This window comes from Ambystoma mexicanum, chromosome 12 (assembly GCF_040938575.1).
Source record: "Ambystoma mexicanum isolate Mex_15411 chromosome 12, UKY_AmexF1_1, whole genome shotgun sequence".
Classification (NCBI taxonomy): domain Eukaryota; kingdom Metazoa; phylum Chordata; class Amphibia; order Caudata; family Ambystomatidae; genus Ambystoma; species Ambystoma mexicanum.
This window is the reverse complement of record NC_090936.1, coordinates 581,470,828-581,489,625: the sequence shown is the minus strand read 5'-3', so window position 1 is coordinate 581,489,625 and position 18,798 is coordinate 581,470,828. Positions and strand designations below refer to the sequence as shown.

Sequence of the window (18,798 nt, the reverse complement as noted above, 5' to 3'; positions counted from 1 at the left end):
ATTGTCATAATCGCAAAGTGTGAGGTGATGAACATCCCAGATAATGGACCATTGATATTGGACTTTGACTCTGAGGATATCCGGGGAGTCATTGAGAGATTGCGATCTTCCAGAGCCCCTGGTCCAGATGGTGTCCCAGACATTGTTTACAAATCCAATCCCAATTATTGGGCAGGGATATTGGAACGCTGGTTTAGACATATCATACTAACTGGAACAATACCTAGTAGTTGGAGAGAGTCCATATTGATCCCTGTACAGAAGAAGGGTGATATGCCAGACCCCTCCAACTACAGGCTATTGGCTATGCAAGACACAAGTTCTATGGTCTTTGCCTCATTGATCTTGAAAAAATTGAACATCTGGGCTGAAGCTAGTGGCCGTCTAAAAAAGTTTCAAACAGGCTTTAGAAAGGCACACAGTACGGTACTTGGTACTTGTGTGCTACAATACCTTACCGCTGAGATGATAGCAAGCAGAAACTATATGTGTGTTTTGTGGATTTCTCGAAGGCTTTCGATTCCATCTCCTGGCCTTAGCTTTGAAATAAACTGCGGCAATAGGGCTTGGACCCGTCCCTCTTTACTTCATTATGGCCTTATATCGAGACACTACAGTGACCACCCGTATGAACAAAGAGAGCGATATTTCATCCCAGATCGGAACCAATGTTGGACTTAAGCAGGGGTGCGTATTGGCACCCCTGCTCAACAACTTATATGTTTCTCACCTGGATGAAACTTTGAGAGGGATTCGCAATTTTCCACCCCAGATCGGAGTTGAGCCTACTCTGTGGTTAATGTATGCAAATTCCACCCCAGATCGGAGTTGAGCCTACTCTGTGGTTAATGTATGCAAATGATACCGTCCTCATGGACTGCACACAGATTGGGCTTCAGCGCTCTATCAATGCCTTACAAAACTATGCGTCTTCTAATCAGCTTGGCATTATTGTTGACAAGACCAAGGTAATGGTTATTGGTAGTAGACCTAGCCATAAAAGTTCCTTTACCTGGAAATTTAACAACTACATTCTGGAAGTTGTAGCTAAAAATATATACTTGGCTTTCTCTATTCGAGTAAGAAGACTAAGAAGAATATGGCAAGACCATAATTATACAGAAATGGTCGGTGATTAAACGCTTTGTAGCTAAATAGGCTGGGAACAAATTATTGTTATTTTTGTTTTCATTTGCATTTTTAAAGCACTCACACAGCCCGGGGGCAACGAGGCCCTTTTACAGGAATATGTCTTAGTTGCGTATTTTTAACGCACTTAATACCCAGAGGTTTCTAAGTGCGGACCCTGGATCGAACCTGTGTTGCCAGGGATGTCATTTGGGGGTCGCCAGAGGTCGCAAGAGCGACCGCTGGCGATTGGCCAGCGACCCCTGTCAATCTCTTGTGACCTCTGGCCATTGACCAATCAGAGGAGGAGGGGGGCGTGGCCACAGCGGGCTGCAACGCTTGTATTGGCCTCCATTTTGATTATTGCACGTGCGGCGAGCAGCGGAAAACTTGTGTGCTCGGTGGTTCTCTTCTCTGAGGCTGCTGTGTCCAGGCAGGCATTGATCCATCCACGATCATCCACCCCACTGGAGGCCAGGCCAGTGACTTCGAGGAAGTCAGTCCAGTCGACCGCCATGCCACCGGTCGGCGGTCGCCGCCGACGGCCGCAGCACCAAATTAATTTTACTCACGTGTAAATATGTGCTGGCGGCAGCTTGCAATGTTGTTAAGCCGCCACGGCTTAACAACATTGCAAGCCGGCGCCGCCGGTACATATTTGCACGTTAGTGAAATGAATTTGGTGCTGCTGCTGCCTGCTGCCGTCGGCACCAAATTCATTTTACCAACGTGCAAATATGTGCCGGCGGCGGCTTGCAATGTTGTTAAGCTGCCGCCGTGCCGGCGCATACTTGCACGTTAGTAAAAATGAATTTGGTGCCGACGGCAGCAGCAGCACCAAATTAATTTTACTACATTGCAAATATGTGCCGACGGCAGCTTAACAACATTGCAAGCCGTCGCCGGCACATATTTGCACGTTAGTAAAATGAATTTGGTGCTGCTGCTGCCTGCTGCCGTCGGCACCAAATTCATTTTACTAACATGCAAATATGTGCCGGCCGGCAGCGGCTTGCAATGTTTTTAAGCTGCCCGCCGCCGGCATATATTTGCAATGTAGTAAAATGAATTTGGTGCCGACGGCAGCAGCAGCACAAAATTCATTTTTACTAAAGAGACCCTCCTAAAGTGCCTCAGAAAACTGTCACCCCAGCACCTCTACAAGCACCCAGAGCCCCATGTTCACAGCGTCATGCTGGTCTAGGAGACTTGCAGCCCAAAAACAGTGTAGAATTGATTCATAAAATGGAAATAAATTGTACAACAAATAGGACATCTTTTCTTGGTAAGAACATGTTTTTCTGTTATATACGGCTTGCCTTTATTTAAATACATTGTCGTTGTTTCGCTTTGCCGTATGCCATAAAGCATGTTTTCAAAGTGTGCTCTGTTTGCAGCATACATTTCTACTCCACTACTATGCACCTAGGTTTGGCATCCTGCTTTGGGATCTTATTACCCCCATTAGCAAACAGGTTTTCTGTATCAGAATACACTGGGCCTAAAAGCAATGGCCTATAGTCAATGTCAACAAAATATCTGATACCAGCTATCTGTCGACCTTTTGCAGGCTGGCTATTTCTAAAACAGACTGGCATCTTGTTTTGCAGCATTCATCTGGCCATTTCCGATGAGCTAAACCCTCGGAGTACACACACCTGTTTGGTGCTTACTAGAGGAAAATAACGTAGCTCCAAGGCTAGTACTCCCATGATGCCGAATGGTCTTTTGTCCCCAGACATAATTGTTGGGTTGGGGGCTGGTAGCCCTGCTCCAGCGTCAATATCTACACGCTTGGGCTACTGGGGGTTAATAAGGAGTTGATCAAATCCCTCTGAAGTTAGGTCAAGCTATTGGCGTGAAGTCCCCAAGAAGAATCAAGGGTTTGTATTTTTCATTAAAAAAAAAAAACAGTATATCGACTGTTATGGTTATCTATGTGTAGATTGTTCAGTTTTGAGAGGGGTGGATATGGATAGATCAATATTTGAAGCAGGTAGATTTGCTTGATGGAATGCACTGAGGTGGAAGGGGGGTTACTTTATTGGGTGTCCCTCTGATGTCTCCCATGTACTCCCCCCCAATGTCTCTCCCTCCCTAGCCTAGACATCCCTAAACCCTCTCCTCACACTACACCCATCTCCTCAACTCTCACTACAACCATCTCCTCAATTCACCACTCTTCTCTAGCCATGCCTTACGACACTCTCTCTGGCTATCTCCTACCACTGTCTTCACCCCATTCTGCTTCTCCCCACCCTCACCAATACTGTCTTGCACTCTCTCCACCCATTATCACCATACACACGCTCTCGCTTTGACTCGCTCTCTAATCCCCCTTACACCTCTCCCTCTCTATCTTTCTCACTCACCTTTTACACAGCCCCCCCTCCTCGCACTAGACTACACAACACATACACAGCTAGTATCACTCTGAGATACCTCACCTGCACGCTGCTCCAATTCTGCCAACAACACTCCACCAGTCCGTTCCTCTGTCTGTCCTCCTCCTGGTTTCTTCATCCACCGCCACACCTCCTGACCTCAACCCTGCAACCCTCATTCTGCATTTCTTTCAGTCTCCTTTTATACTGTGGTCCTGCTGGTTCTGGTTCTCTCTTTCCCTCCATTTGGCTACAATGCTCACCTGTCTCTAGGGACCAATCTGTACCTGTCTTTTCCCCAGGGGCTGGGTTACATAGGTGAGTAGCTTTAAAAACTCTTCTAAGTCACTACACCTTTTCCAGCAGGGCTCTGATTGAATTCTCTGATGGCAAGGTAGCAGCCAGACTGAAGAAAACTCTGAAGCCATCTCCTGCGTCATGTAATCCAAAAAGGTGGTGTGTGGTGAAGCATTTTGACTATGCCTGATTAAACTTTGGTGAGGTAATCGCCACAGGATTGTCACCATACTTCTTGCAGCGATCAGTCAAGACCATTGAGGCTGCCTCTGGTCCCAAGAGGGGCCTTTACCCCCTAGGCTGGATTGATCAGCAATGTCCACCATGACTTGGTCCATTCAGCATTCCCTGGCTTTTTGGTTATTGAGGTATTCAGACCCATGTTCAGCTCAGCCCAGGCAACCTTACTGGTACCCACCCCAACTGCCCATCTGATCCCTGGCATGTGAGGATCACTTCTTTGAGTGGTTTCAAAACCTCAAGTCACCAGCAATTACTTCATACTTTAAAGGGCTGATTTAGGATTTGCTTCTACAGCCTTTCGTGCTTCCTTTAAAAGCACCTCTTACACAACCAGTGCCCTAAGGTCCAGTGGACAAATTGGTCGAGGCAGGACCTCACACATGTTGCTAAGCCTGAGAAACCAAACAGAGAATTTCCAAAAAATTCTTCCCATGCCTTATAATGTCAAAAATGTGTTCCTGGGATACACAAATCCACCAATGAATGCCTCCTGTGCAGCAAAAAAGCGAATATACAGTTTCTATTGTCATTTTGCATCTGAACACCTTCAACTACAGCACATCAATACATGTTTGTGATTGATATATGCAGGTGGGATTTCCCAGCCGAAGGCAAGGGGCACCAGAGATCTTTTTGAAATGGGCCCCCTCGCATCCTCCCCCGGCCCTCGTTACTCAGTCTGAGTCACTGTGCTGGCAGCAGCTTGCATGCATACCTTCTGTCCATTTGAAGATGTGAGGAATAATAACACACACGCACCCCCCCTCCCCCGCGTGCCCTGTGCACTTCAGATCAGCAGTCACAAGATGCAAGTGTGTGCAGTAGATCTCGTGGGCAAACAGAGTCCCTCCTGCATTTTCAGGAACATCAGCTTAGAGGACAGTGTCTTCAGTATGCCTTAACGCTTTCGGTGCCAGGGTGTTTGAACACTACTGCAGAGAGAGAGGCTTGTTTTTTTTTAATGATGTTGAGCTCCATTGCATTTCAGTGTATGCACTCGATTTATTTTTGTTGCATGTATACCCTATTTTATTGGCGATGATGTGATTGTAGGAAGTTATATAAAAAATGCCATATAACATATAAAGGGACATGAGGAGATTTGCCTTTATCCCACAGTGCTCACTATGTTAGTTTCTCACGCAGAAAACCCGTATATCCCTTAAGGCCAACCTTGATCATGTTGTTATAAATCACTAAAGTCTGTTGATCGCAAAATGTATTTTTTCATAGTGGCGTTGTCTGCACTGGCATAGGTGCTAAAGAGATAGCTGCGCATACCAGAACATTATGCCAACGTTTTAACTATAGATTGACCTTGCAAGAGGTCTTCTAGGTTGGTAGAAACAATACCTTCGCCTAATAAACTGGGCACGAAACATTATGCAAAGTCAGATCTTTTAACATAACGATTGCAAAAAAAACCTTGTGTTTCCGTTTTGCTGGTGCCCTCTCAAAAGCAAGTAAATTAGTAGTATGCACACATGTATTCCTTTGGATGCCCTTAATTATTATGTGATTATGAGTTTTCAATAGGTTTTGGTCCAACTCAGGTGTTCTAACAAAAAGAGCACGCGTGTTCCAGTCTGCCTTGCATGTTGAATGTGAGCGGCTTGGTGTTGTATATGCGGACCATGGTCATTTTTCCTCGAGTCATTATTTCGTGGGTCTTTTTTTCAAGTTGGCCGCACCAATGCATGCCAACAAGCCCCATTCCTTTGGTGAGATGATAACCCAGTCCTGGTTTTAACTATGCATTCTGGGACATCTAGTCCTGTATTTATAATGGGGAAATCCAATACTACAAGTCCCACAATCCGGGCCCAGAATGCATTGTTAAAACCAAACCGTGTCTAGCAAATCCTAAATGGAGTGTGGCATATTTGAATTTATGCCACTGTGAACGCATCCACAAGCTCTTGCCCATTCCCTGCCCCCCATCCTTCTACATCTGGCCCATTTACCTGTACTTTACTTGTTTTTCTTTACACATCGATGTTCTGCGCAGGTCAGGGACGCTGCCATTCTCCCCCTGCAGTGGAGCCCTCACAGGTTGCCATTGCATGCCCCCACGGATACCCTGTTACTGGGATACCCCTCTATTTTTTTAATTACCAGGGAGGAGAGGGGGCACTTCGGTGGTCTCCTTATGCATTTTTAGTTGGACCTTTGAAGTGGTACTTAAGCCTCACCTAATAGCCAAAAGGATTACATTGGAGTACGACTAGGAGGGAGATGAATTATGAGGAGGGCCACACCGCTTGCGAGTTTTGTTTGGTTATTTACCCATCCATTATATGCCCCATGCCATGCTAATCCCCATGTCTATTCCCTCCTACTACCTGCCAGAGGCATTGCTAGGGGGGGGCTGAGTGGTGCTCTAGCCCCGTGTCTTTTGGTTGTAGCCCCAGATAGAAGCTCAGGGGTAACAACCAAAAAAGGCTAGCTAGCCCCCAGTCCCGATAGTCCCAAAATTAGCAGAGCCCTGGATCTTTTCCAGACATAGCAACACCCCTGCTACCTGTCCCTTTCTGCCCAAAACATATCCTTCAAGGATCTCTTTGAGCTAGCTCTATCAAGAAGTAACATCAGACTGTGGCCTACCAGTGTCATTTCTAAGTAATATGGTGAGTCAATGGCTAAATTGCAGGTGTAAATGCTAATGGTATAATACAAATATCTTAACCAAGTGTGAATTCAGCCACTTGATTTAAATCTGTTCCTTGCACAGAAGTCCAGCAAAAAACAAGCATTCACAAAGCAACCGTTTTCACTTGTGCAAAGGTATTAGATAGGCATTTGCCAAGAACTGCTTTCATACACAAAGGTAATCAAACTATTTTCCAGCTGTTGCCATTTTACCGCCAGGTACTACAGTTTGGCAGTGCCTGACAAATCTCTACTCTATGCCTACACAAAACTGTTGAATTTGCCAAAGCATATTTTTCCTCGCTCCTTCACCTTTTCTCCATTCCTTACCCTGCCTGCCAACACATTAGCCCGCTTGCTCCCATGGCCAGTGCAGAAAAATGACACGTTTAAACTTGGACTAAAAAGTAAATCACCTACCAGCCCACTGTACAGACAGACTAATGTGTTGCATGCTATGTCCTGCAGCCGGCCTTCGAGTCACATAAATTACCTGCCACTGTAAAAAGCAGTAGGATCTGCCACTGAAATCTGTAGGCGGTAGGGCTGCTTAAAAAGCAGTAGACTACGGCCTAAATCTGTAGGGTTGGCAAGTATGTTAGTATAATGAATTCAGTGCTGGCACGGCAGCGGCTTTACATTAGGGAAAGTAAGCAAGCCGCTGATGCCGACAGCACCAAATTCGTTTTACTAACGTTACATTTTGTCTTTTATAGATCATGTGGGGGAGGGATTGAAGGCCTTTTTACTTCCTGCTGTAAGATAAGTCATCGCCGGTTCCATGTGCCCCCGACCCCAACCAGTGTGTCCATGTGCCCCTTCTCACTTTGTCCATGTGCCCATTGCCCCTCGCCACTGTGTTCATGTGCCCTCCTGAGCCCAGTTTACAGCAACAGCCTATGCAAATTAAACTGCTTAAATTAACCACAGGCAGATGAAATCCAAGTCATTTGTGGCCTGCAGCCTATGCATTTTGCAATGCATTTAACTAGGATTTTACATTGTGACACGACATTATGTAAACTGCTCCTTGCCTGAGCCACACACTCAGCCTGGGCCAGCTGCGGCCTACAGAGCTAGTTCCAAGAGATCCTAGGGCAATGGTGCATAGCATGCGTTCCTCTGAGTCACAGAAAGATGAATCGTTGCCGGGCCTGAAGTCAGTCTCTAGGTCTGTCATGTGCAAAGCCTCTGTGGTCCAGTTTGTCTTGCACCCCAGAACTCTAAAACTCTATTAAAAATTAATATGGTCTAGTGTTGCGCAAATGAATCTTTCTGATATTTTATTATTTTCAGACCTGTATCTTCGTGTGGGAGTTCCTTCCTTTCTGTGTTCTCAACGCCAGCAAACATTACCACCATTGAGCAGCTGACATCCAGCCTTATCTGTGACCGCTGTGAGAGGTAAATGAACGTGAAGGAACATATTGAAAATGTAAAGCATATGTTAACAATATGATCTGTTAGTCCATATCTGTTTATGATATTGCAGCCTTGTCCTAGTTGTTTCAACACTTAAGATGGCTGTTTCTCTTCCATTTAATCAGACAACACCACAAAATTAACTCCAAACTGTATGACACTGAACGCATGCTTCACTTCAGTTTTTTGGGACCCACGGGTTTCCTTTTTTCTTAGGGGCAGAGTTTGAACAGGTTGCAACTGTTAATCTCTCAAATGTAAAGTATTACCCTGACAGATAGGACTGACCTAAAAGTAAGCTACGTAAATAAATACTTGAAATCACTGCTTACGTATTTACTCAGTGCTGCAGATAAGATTTTTAAGTGGGACTATTGTATTCCCTATTTTGTAATCTTGGAAGTAAAATGATTTGTAGGGAGTAGAAATGTAAATCTAGTTCCCCACGGCAGTATTTTGTAAGCAAGTAAAAATGCTTTAACTGAAAACCGGAAAGGTTTTTGTAATAATTATGATGTACCTAGTTACTCATACACATTAAAAGATCATGTGCATGTCTACTAAAGAATCTTGATTTGCCAGATGCGAGTCACCTAATTCAAGTAACAAGAACAGCCCTCGTCAACCTTCGACAAGAATGCCATTGGGTGAAAATCGTCAATGATGCAACGGAATTGGCAGAAAAATGTGGTATTGAAACAGTTGAAGACTACGACCGCAGAGCTTTACCAGTAAGGCAGCACCAACTGAGCAGCAAACTCAAAGAATACCTTGGTACTACTGTAGGGAAGAGGCCTGGACATTATGAGCACTCTGAGGATCGAATGCCACAGACGGAACGGATAAAACAAGAGATGTTTTTCTCCACCTTGGATAGGTTTGTAAGAGAGTTGGATGCTCGTTTTATAGATAACATGGGGCTTATCAAGGCTGCCGGCATGTTCAATCCAAGGGCTAAAAATTTCTTGGAGGACTCATCTGCAGATTTTCTTGCTCGGCACTACCTAGGGCCCCAAGTAGATTATGCTGCATTGCATTCAGGCCTTGACATTGCAAGGGGCTATTTATCTGACAAGGCAATAGCAGGTATTCACTCTGTCAGGTACTATCTCAATGAATATTCAACAGGCTTTTCTGATGTCCTAAACCTGTTGGATCTGGTTCTTGCATTGCCGATTACAACTGCAACAAATGAGAGGTTCTTCTCCTGTTTGAAAAGAGTTAAAAACAATTTGCGAAATAGATGTGGAGACAACAGACTTAGTGATTTGTTGGTAATGGCATGTGAACCTATGGAGGTTGATGAGGTAAATTTGAGTGATGCCATTGACCGATTTGCTGACATGCGACACAGGAGGTATCCTCTGAAAAGATGAACCATTATATTCTTTGACACTGTTAGATTATAGCTAAAATGTCCAGTTAGGTCTTTCTTTTCAAGTCACGCAGACCTAATCAGCACCAACACCATCTGCTACTCTCCTACACTACCAGCCTCTTCTCCTCATGAAGTCAGCTATGATATATCGCTCATGCACTACAACCAGTTTGTCTCATCTTCAAAACACTGCATGGTATGCTGTTGAGTTTTGTCAACATCCTATTTTTTACCAGTGAGCTAAGCAACAATGGACCATTACGTCAGAAACATCATGTGTGTCTTTAAAATGGCAGCATCTGCCACACTGCCGGCATCCTACAGATTTTCAGTCTAAGCAACAACAAGGCATTCAATTAGCATTTTCCTTTGAAGCCAGACAGGCACTACTAGTAGCACAGCCACAGGCAGCTGTCAACCACCAGTCTCTTAGAATCTGAGTAGCCTCCATCAGCATCTTCTTGACAGGTCAGCCAGAAGCTGCAGCACAGCTGGAGTTTTGTGTCATGAAAACATTTGCTATCCGATTCCCGCCTGGCTCTTCTTCATTTCCAGTCAATGAAGCTATGATGAGCCATCTAAGCAGCAACTTCCTTTAAGCCAGTCACCAGCTGCCCCACAGCTACAGTTCTGTCTTCACAATGCCAGCACTGTATCCTTGATTTGTAGTCAACCAAGCAATGATGAGACACACCCAGTCAGTGTCCTCTGTTATAACCAGCCCGGCACCATCGGCATTACAGCCAGTATTCTGTGACCTCAAAACAGCACCTGCCATACTTGCAGCCTCTTCTCTGCCAAACACCTGCAGCTCCACTACCAGAGTTCTGTGTCTCCTTGATCTGTTGCCATTGAACACTCACAGACCTCTCCTCTGGTTTCCGGTCACCTAAGAAACAACCTGCCTTCGAGTCAGAACCTTCACCTCACATGCCATTGAAACAGCAGCACCGGCACGTCTGTCAAGCCACTGTTCTGCTCAATCTGGTAAGAAACTACATTTTAAGTCTTATGATCAGAGTGAAGGAAGAGCAACTGTTGGGCATTGTCCCAAAATCTATATAATAGTACTAATTGTTGGAATGTGTACCATTGTGGAGAGGTGCGGGGTGTGGAGGACAATGAACATGTAGAACAGAAACCTAGGCATATAAAGAGTGTTGGTGAGTGTGGGAGTAATGCAAAATGCAGCAAGGATTTTTTTGCCCATAAAATATGGGGACAGGACTGATGAGGCTTTTGGTACTGAAGTTTGTATCGCTCAGTAATGCACTGTATGCCTTGAACACATTTTAAACTAATCTTTTGGCAGCCAAAATAACACAAGACGAATCATTAAAAACTGAGGATGCCATACATGTTTTCTGGTGAAATATTCTCCCTCTCCCCTTTTATCCTGGCTTTCCCCTATCCCCGTGCCCACCTATCCGTCCCTGTCCCCCAGAATGTGATTTCGCTCTGTAGTCCTGTTGAAATAACAGGGCAGAGCCACATAAAGAGGGGATTGGGGTTCATATACTTCACGTGGCAACATGGACCTTGACACTGCTACATATGATGATCCATTCTTGTATGAAATGTCACAATACACTGATATCGTAACCATTTTTTTCTTAGTGCACTGAGGGATAATGCTTTATGAGGCTACTTCCTGTGATGTCATGGTGGGGGTGTGGGCAAATGACATCACTTCCGGTGGGGTGTGGTCAAATGACATCACTTCCGGTGGGGTGGGTGGTCAAATGACCACTTCCGGTGATGTCACTCTTGGGGGTGTGGCACTGTGATGTCACTTCTTCCGCTACCCCTGGCATTTTGGTGAAATGATGTCCCTGTGTGTTGCTTTGTGTCGTCTTGTTTCCAAGGCGAGTACGTTGCTGCTGAGCTATCCTCCCGGGACTGTTGAAAGTCTATTGACTGTATACATCAGCAGTATTGTTCCAGAGCTAACATATGGCCTCAAATTACTCTCTGAATCCCACGTAGGATGGCTGGAAAATCTGGAGGAAAACATTCTCAGATCCATCCTTGGGGTCCCCTGTGCAGTTCCAGAGGAGGCCCTCCGTTGTGAATTGGGTCTACAATCAAAAAGATCTATCTGGTACACCAAAAGCTGTAAATTGTATCTCTATATTACTGCTTTGATTAACAGCAAGACCTTTGCTAGACTCTTTTCCTCCAGGTATCAAGTTCCCTGCCTCAACTTGTTTCTGTCTGCATTAAAAGCGACTGCCCATACAATTTCGATTTGGTGCTGGACACTAATTTAGTCACAGCTACTAATAGAACTGCTCCTGACGTATGGAACAAGGTGAAGTAGAAGACATACGTTTGGGACAGGGCACATACCATCTCTAACCTCAACGGGAAAAAGAGATATACAGATTACAGTAGACAAGGATTGAGTACCAATAAACCCTGAATTTATCTGACTACAATCTGCAAAAGAGATCTAAGGAGATGTATTCGTTATTTAGGGCTTAAAATCCTACCCACGTATGAATGCGTCGGTGGATGGTCAAAGGTACCCTATGATGATAGGATTTGTAGAATGTGTCACACTGCGGTTGAGACATCGCAACAGGTACTAACACAGTGCCCCAACTTAAGTATGCAATATCAAAAAGGATACCAAGCTTTTGTCTTTCATATATTGGACGTGCAGGATGATCCGTTTTGGAATACATTGACTGGGGCTACTTCACTAGTGATCACTAGTGCAGTAAACTATATTTGGACAGAGGAATTGAGAATGATTGAAGGGACTCCTAATGTGTAGTCCAAAGGTGTGCCATCTACTCATGGAATTTGTGTTACTGTTCTGGACTTTTGGATGCAATAAGGCTCACACTTAACCATCAACTTTGTTTGAGATGCTGTACTGGTCTTGCGTGTTAAGCAATATCGATTAAATGAATGCTGTGCGTGTACATAATGATTGATTTTTAACATACCCATGATATGATGTGACTATTTTATGAAGAGTAATTGAACTGTTGATCAAATGTGTACTGCAACACTTATCCTTTTTTTATAAGGACAATGCAATAGAACAGTAGTCATTGGGGGTCATTACGACCCTGGCGTTAAGGGTTTAATGGCGCCGTAAAAGGTGTCGGCGCCGTTAAACCCTTAACGCCTGATTACGAGGACCCTTTGCGGCTCCCGACCTTAACGGCTGGTCTGGACCAGCTGTTAAAGTAGGGACCCGCAAAGGGACTTCTGGGGTAATTAAGGTACCGCAATTTGTGGTACCGTAATTACCGCTTTCCTCAGTCCCATTGAGCCCTATGGGGCAAAAATGGGAATGGGGAAGGGCCAATGGTAAATGGGGAATTACAGCCCCGCCAAACTTGGAATAGGGCGGTATTTTCCCATTTACCATTGGCAGACTAGTTACAATAACGGCAGCAACCATGGTGCTAATAGCGCCATTGGTTACCACCGGTGTTGTAATGAGGGCCATTGTGTACTGTGTAATTTGATTTTATCGTTTTGTAATAGTGCTTAATGTTATATTTTTATATTAACCAAATGCACAATAGTAAAAAAAAATATACAAATAAATTAGACTTATACCTTTTGTCTGTGGCCAAATATATGCCAATACTGCTACGGCAAAACACTTTCATGATGATGCTAACATCATATGATCGCACACTACTGTAAAGCAAAGCACATAGTCATGATGCCCTGGTCCACAACCTATGACAATATGGTCCTGCAAAATATTTCTGTGCTGCCTGTGCTCAAATATAAGGTAGTATTGTACTGTAAATCATTTTCATGGTGGTTCCTGCAATATATGCAAGCTTTGGCAAAGTAAAACACATGTTCAATATTTCCCAGTCTCAATAATTGCCAGCATGCCCAACTAAAAACTTCTGCATTCTCTTTTATTATCTATGACCCACGCGTAGGATGTGTAATTAAAATGAAGGAGCCAAAAAAATACGAGCGTTGAACTAAAAATAACAAATAAAATGCCCTCGCGGGAACCAAGGCTTGCAACAATGTTGAGTCAGAATAATAAAAAATACGTTCATTACAAAAAACACAAAAGAGTAAGTTAGAGTAAAATAACATATCTGCAGCTGTTTTTCCAAATAATGTACAAATATGACAATAGGAACCCCCTACCTGATAAGTTAACTGTTCTTCATTCAAGACCAACGTGTTTTCTTGTCGGCTATTTTTATAGAGCGCATGACAGAGAAAGTAAAACCTATCAGAGAGTTATTTCCTGTGTGTTTAAAATATGAAGACATAACTGTAGCAGAGCCAAAAAGCTGAAACAGCGAAAATCTTGCGATGATCCACAACAGTGTATAGTCGATGGATGTAAGTAGAGATGTAGCTTACAATAAGCCACAATTGAATAGGGAATTCATCTCCTGGCGCTAATGATTAGTGATGAATACTAGAAGAACCCGTATCAGAGATAACGGAAATTCCAAAACCATTGTTAATGTCGTTGCAGGTAAACACTATTTTGGCTAGATAGCTTACGAAAGGAAGACTCAACAAAGTGGAAGTCTACAAGATTTGATGAGCCACATTTTTCCAACAGAGAGCCAAATAAAGGAACAGAACCCAAAAGAACAATTGAGGGACTGTAAGAAACGGTGTAGTGCATACCCCTGAAGAATGTCCTAACAATTATGAAGTGCAATAGTATGAGAAGGAAAGAAACATGTTGGAAGAAGAGGAATTAATGTTAAATATGGATCAAATGTATGAATGAAAGATGGAATAAAATAGAAAGTAGAGATGAAGTATCTAATTTTATGAAATAAGAAACATATGTTTTAGATAATAAAGTGATTATCTATGTATATACACTATTGAAGTACACAGTCCATTTAAACATGTGTGTGTGGTAAATAATCATTGGATATCCATGTTTGAAATATTTCTAGCAACCTATTAAAGTATTTTTCTATTGACAAAGTATATAGAAAAGAGTGCCTTTGGTGTCATTGAATCCAGTTAAAGAATAATATTCAATTAGAATAGTTATTTTGGTGTGAGCTAACCAATACCGTTTGAACGTAAAACGACATAAGACCACCCAAACACAATTTGAGTATCAAATAAGCATGCCTTTGAGAACACATATTTATGCTGCTTTCGTCTACATATATAGAAGTTTTGCAATAGTAAAATACTTTCATGATGGTGCTCACAATATATTCCAGCATGTCACTGTAAAGTACATGTTCATATTGACTTCTTCAACAACATATGCCAGCATTGTTCTTGTGCCCAAATATATTCCAGTACTGCCACGGTAAAACACTTTCAGCACGATCCCCACAATATTTACAGTACACACCGCTGTAAAGCACATGTTCACAATGCCTTCGTCCACAATATATGCCAGCACACAATTGAAAATACACATAGAAATAGTACCTTTCCACCCAGTGATCCTGTCCTCTTCAGTCTTCCCTTCACTCCAACCCAGGGCTCCAAAGCCTGAAGTAAGCTGCAGGGGATGTAGAGGAACATGTGTGGGGCCCAGAGTCAGGCAAATCATGGTTACCAAGAAATCTTTTTAAAATACATTGGGCCTCATTACACGGTAGGCGGTAAACCATGGCGCTATTGGCGCCATGGTTCATGCCTTGGCCTTCCTCTTGGCAACCACGAGACTCACAACTAAGTCTAATTATTGTTACATAAAGCATAATACGTCTTTCTTGTGGGAAAGAACACACACACACACACACACACACACACCACCCCCCCCCCCCAACCCTCCCCTACCCATCAAGGCCAGTACTGGTAACAGCACACACCTCCGTTTTCTCTGCAACTCAGTCCTGATCTGATCCTTTGACAAGGAATTGAAAGAAACCAAGGTGACCCCGAAAAGTACCTCTCATTTGACACTTGACAAACAGACACAAGGCCTGTCCCCCCTCCTTGTATTTATGTCGGCCCCAAGACCCTGAATTGCATGAAAGCAACAGCAGAATTCTCTGCCACACTTGCCTCCCCATTGCCGGTGACCTTATCCGTGCACTGCTTGTGCGCTGCTAACTTGCCTCTGGGGCATTATGTCATCAAACGCAGGCAACACCCATTTGAGCATGCAGAAAAGAGTGCAGAATTAATCACCACTCCTTTCTGTCAGCAGAGTGAAGTCGGCAGCCCAGAATGATCCCCATGCAACCAACCCCCATCTCCCAATCATCCTGTTACCTTCTCCGCCTCCCCTCAAAGGGTTCCTGCAGATGGCGCTTCTTCGATATCTTCACCTCAGTTCACCTTTCGCTCGGGTGCTTTCTGTGGTTCCTGATTGGCGACCTTCCAAGACAAGAATAAAGGGAGAGCGGATCTGGCTTCCCAGGGGAAGAGTGGCAGGTTAGGTCTGCTGTGTCATAAGGTGTGTACTTGTCACCTCACCCCTCCCAGGAGGTAGCCTCGCCTGCTCTGAACTGTGCGCCCTACGCATGCCCAGAAAGCATACATCATGCTTGCACACCATACTCGCTATGGGTGATTGTCTGGAACTACAGAGGTCAAGATCTAGATGTCAACAGAGGGCTTTGGGATTAAGGTTAAAGCTGTAACAGACACAAATGATGATTCACAAATGTGAGACTTCATTAAAATCACTCATTGGTATAGCTACTAGAACAATTCATGTCAGTGACTGAAAATAAGGGACTATTGTCTCCAGGAATGATGTAATGTGGAAGGTTGGTACCCCTTCTTGAGAGGGTGCATTCCCAGGACATCTAAAGGACTGGAGTCTTGGATGCCAAGGGGATCCACTGTATGCCCTTTCCTATTCCATAATCCTCTAGCTGGGGTGGGCGGGCGGCGGAGTGGTAACCAGCTCCTTTTGTCAAACCACTGGATGTCCCCAGAGTCAAAGCTGGGACAAATCCATCTGCTCTTACTAGATGAGGCGCCACGTGGATGACCAACCTTACCTCGTGTTTTATGGCAATCTCTTCACTCACAGCTGATGCTAAATATTCACCAGATTCGTGCAACCCCAGTGCTGAGAGGTGGCTGCAAGGTGACATGACAGTGCACAAAAACATGGCTGCAAGGTGACATGGCACAAAAACACCAAGCACAGAAACACTGATCAAAGAAAAACATTTTTTTCTAGAAAGACAACCTGTTGCTGCATCGTTCTCGGCTCCCCAGCTCTTTGACCAATCTGTCCACTGTCCCCTAAATGAATGGTTACCATGATAACAGTGAAAAATATAAATGATGTGGGGTACGTTTTTGAGGTTCAGCGTGAGCTAGTCTGCGCTAATTTTGAAGTCAAGCAGATTTCCTGTTGCGTCATGGAGGAACCTTTGGTGTTAGAGGGCGCTAGAGAGCCGACCAAGATAGCCGCATCTCTGTGAGCCCTGCGCGGGCCAGAATGAATCCTGCAAAATCAGCTTAATTCCGTTGGACTGCCACAGCCATCCGGCAATATTTCACTCATTCAAGGTGAAAAAACAACAATTGCGAAAGAAAAACCCACCGAGAGGCCCTGAGCTCCGAGAACGACCATCGCAGTGAGCGAGGCCCAGTCGTCTGGCGAGGAATCTGGCAGTCCCCGGGTGCAGCCGAGCGTGGCGTATGCAGTCCCCGGAAAAGCTCCGACACCAAAGTGAACAAAACAGCGGAGCCACGACGCGAGGCTGAGCCCCCCCCACCTGGCATGATCAGAACTGTGCATCCCTGTGCCATCGGAGGGTAGGGGCTGCGACCATGCGAGGGCACCCGGCACTGGGCGGGGCTTGATGATCCCACTGACGGACCAGTTCCAGACCAGTGCACCCAGGACCCGCGGCCCTGCAGCATCATTGGACTCGGGCGGGTCCAGCAGGGTGAGAGAAGCAACGGAGGTGCACTACATCGAGCGGAGCTCGGGGGCCGCACAGATGGACCGGCTCGAGACTGACGCCTCCAAAGCCCGTGGCTCTGAAACAACGCAAATCCCAAGTGGGCCTGGCGGCGGAGAGGACGCCCCCCCCATGGGCCCTGGAGCGGCAGAAGCGGTCCCCACGCACCTGGAGCCCGCTCCGAACGCCACCAGAAAGAACCCCGGGAGAGGTGCAGGGCAGCGGCTCCCTCCGCCACGGAAGCGATCCCCGCCGACAAGATACAGGTACCGCGCAAGCTAATAAGCCAAAAGCCAGACAAGCGCACAACGCCCAGTATACGCAAAGTCCATAGCATACACTCTCCTGCCCAGTGAACATAAGATCAGCGGCTCCCCAATCACTACTACCAATGGCACCATTACCAACAACACTCTAAGACGCAGCAAGTAGACTCTAACTAGCATCTTTGCAGCCAGAAAAAACCGCCCACGCTGTAAGAATACCTCTCAGAAAGGGAAACAAGGGTCTAACACAAAGAAAGGCCTCTAACCCACTGGCACAAGAGCACACAACATGCTGAAGGACCGCTAATGCTCATAGAAACTACGCCGGAAAGCACTACAAAACAAGGAAAGACTAGCCGCCAACAAGCCAAACAGTACACACCAGGATAGTTACTTGAACTTTTGGCGAAGGGTGATAGATCGAACATTCCTGTAGGAATAAACACCGACCCCAGCTTATACCAAAAAAAAAAAAAAAAAAAAGACCAGCTATCTCACGGGATCAGTCATCCTTATGAAAAATATGGGGAAAGTGGATAAATCCCAGAAGAAACTGAACTTCGAGGCGGGTTCAGTCCCCAAAACCCCCAGATTGACCGGCGAACAAGTGACATAAACCAAGAGTAAGACAACACCCAACCCACAGACATTAGAGAGCTCCTTCTGGACCTAAAAACCGGGATAGGCAGCCTCAATAATAAAATGGACGGCCTGGCCTCCAAAGTCGATCAGCTCCAACACAGGCTGGATAACCATACTGAGCGCCTACAAGAAGTAGAACAACGCGTATCTAGTCTCTAGATGACGGAGCAAGGAACATGCTGGCGAGAGTGACAACGCTAGAGGCACAAATGAAATCGGCTAATGATCAGAATGAGGATTTAGAAGGTCGATCCAGGAGGAACAATATCAGGATTGTTGGAGTAAGAGAACACCAACCGCAGGCTAAAATGGAAGAGTACGTAGAGGAAATGTGTACTAAGATTTTCGGATCCGAAGCCTTTTCACACTTGTTTGTAATAGAAAGAGCCCACAGGATTCTGGCAAAATAAACCATTCCGGGAGCCCTGGCCCGGCCGATTATTGCAAAGTTGCTTAATTACCGGGATCACGACACAATACTTCGGCTTGCAAGAGAAAAGGGAAACATACAACACGATGGAGATCAG

General features: G+C 45.0%; 1 protein-coding gene across 1 annotated transcript in view; it reads right to left on the bottom strand.

Annotated features, from left to right (window-relative positions):
* The window catches only part of ALDH3B1 (aldehyde dehydrogenase 3 family member B1), a 710,542-nt gene extending 694,693 nt beyond the window's left edge, over window positions 1-15,849 (bottom strand). The window contains exons 1-2 of the mRNA XM_069628929.1: window positions 15,709-15,849; window positions 14,917-14,989 (exon numbers count right to left, since the gene is read on the bottom strand). The gene's annotated coding sequence lies outside the window, so the exon portion shown is untranslated. The remainder of the gene's footprint in view (window positions 1-14,916; window positions 14,990-15,708) is intronic.
* Window positions 15,850-18,798: the final 2,949 nt, after the last annotated feature.